At 35.9% G+C, this 2,079-nt stretch overlaps 1 pseudogene; it reads left to right on the top strand.

The window, feature by feature from the left end:
- Nucleotides 1–718: 718 nt before the first annotated feature.
- On the top strand, nucleotides 719–1,313 carry LOC124973355 (high mobility group protein B2-like; annotated as a pseudogene).
- Nucleotides 1,314–2,079: the final 766 nt, after the last annotated feature.

The following is a 2,079-nucleotide window of genomic DNA, read 5'->3' as shown; positions in this document are numbered from 1 at the left end:
TTTTTGATGTCAGAATTAACTCCTGATTTACTCTTATAGGAGACACTAACTAACAAAGTAGCCCTTTCTAAAAATATTTATGGTGAGTGGGGAAAATAGAGAAGACAAAGAAATCTTTAAATAATTTTTTGGAATGATTTTACAGATAAATTTGCATTATAGATGACTATAGTATTCATCTAAAAATATTTAAAGTTATTCCAATTTTACACAATGCCAAAAATATTCATTTAACTTTAGAAAATCCTTGTTTTCTTTTGGCCTCAACTCCATGATTTAAAGAATTTACCCTACCTATACAAAGGAATTTTAAGGGTCAAATACACAAAACTTAGTGGCAAATATTATTTACACGTTTGGAAGAAAGCACTATATATGTTCAGCATCACTCTTACTGTCATACAGCTTGTCCATCTGTAAGAGATATTATATGGTTTTACTAATTATATAATAAAAGTGACTCAAGAGCTCTTGGACTGGTATGTTTGATATATGCCTCCCTCCCTGAGGTGGGTGTCCTCAGACAATAATCAGAAGGAAACTGAATAGAGTCAGAAACACAGGACTAGATGCAAAGATGAATTTACTACCTAGAAATAGTAGGCTTGGATAAACCAGTTCATGCTGGAGTCCAAGGAAGGAAGCTTCTCTGTTGGATCTGGCCACTCTGTGGGACTCTGAGGAAAAAAATCCCACCAGGTAGAACATGGCTGCCATCATGGGTAAAGGAGACAAAAGTCAAGGGGCAAAATGTCCTCATATGCCATCTTCGTGCAGACCTGCCAGAAAGAGCATAAGAAGAAACACCCAACTCCTCGGTCAACTTTGCTGAATTCTCCAAGAAATGCATGGAGAGATGAGACCATGTCTACAAAGAAAAAGTCACAGTTTGAAGATATGGCAAAAAGTGACAAAACTCACTATGACAGGGAGATGAAAAATTACATTCCTCCCAAAGGTGATAAGAAAGGAAAGAAGAAAGATCCCAATGCTCCTAAGAGACCACCAACTGCCTTCTTCCTCAAAAGTGAACACCCAGGCCTGTACTATAAAAAAAACTGGGTGAAATATGGTCCCAGCAGTCAGCCAAAGATAAACAGTCATATGAACAGAAAGCAGCTAAGCTAAAGGAGAAATATGAAAAGGATATTGCTGCATACCATGCTAAGGGCAAAAGTGAAGCAGGAAAGAAGGGTCCTGGCAGGCCAACAGGCTCAAAGAAGAAGAGTGAACCAGAAGATGAAGAGGAAGAGGAGGAGGAGGAGGAAGAGGATGATAAAGATGATGAGGAAGAGGAGGAAGATGAAGAATAAATGACTGTCCTGTAATGATGTATGTGGAGTGTGTGTGTGCGCTCAGGTAACTGTTTTGCTAAGAATGTGAATTCAAGTGCAGCTCAACATTAGCTTCAGTATAAAAGCTGTACAGATTTTTGTATAGTTGATAAGATTCTTTGTAGAGAAAATACTTTTTTAAAAATGCAGATTGTTTCTTTTTGAAGGGCTACTACATAGAGTTAGATTTTAAATCTTCTGATGTTGAATGTTCCTAAATATTTAATAGTTTCTTTAATTTCTTGTGTATGGTAGCACAGCAAACTAGTAGGTATTAGTATCAACAGTAAATTTTGGGTTTTTTAGGATGCTGCATTTTGTGTTTTTTTTTTAATTTGTAATAAAATTATGTATATTAAAAAAAAAGAAATACTAGGCTCTAGAGATCTGCCACAGTGTGACTTTCACTCTCCTGTTCTCCAAGTGAATGCATCCTCCTCATATAGTCCTCATGTATTTTAATCCTGGCATTTTTTTAGGTATACAGGTTGAGTCACCTTCTATTCTTAACTCTGAGTGTGACTTCATAAACCTTTACTCTTCCTTACCACATGGTGCAGGCATGTAAAACAAAGTGTTCTAAGTATTTACATGTTACAGTAATTTTTAGGGTTGAAAATAAAACTGACTTCTATAACAGCAATACACAAGATTTATATATCAAGGTAGCTAAGACATGTCCCAGTGTATTCAATAAGAGCTTGTAATGAAGTTTGAAATTTGCTATAATTAGTTGCTATCTACC

The sequence above is a fragment of the Sciurus carolinensis genome (genome assembly GCF_902686445.1).
Source record: "Sciurus carolinensis chromosome 14 unlocalized genomic scaffold, mSciCar1.2 scaffold_126_arrow_ctg1, whole genome shotgun sequence".
In the NCBI taxonomy this organism is placed as follows: Eukaryota; Metazoa; Chordata; class Mammalia; order Rodentia; family Sciuridae; genus Sciurus; species Sciurus carolinensis.
Note: the sequence above shows the minus strand (reverse complement) of the source record. Positions and strands in the feature narration are given on the sequence as shown.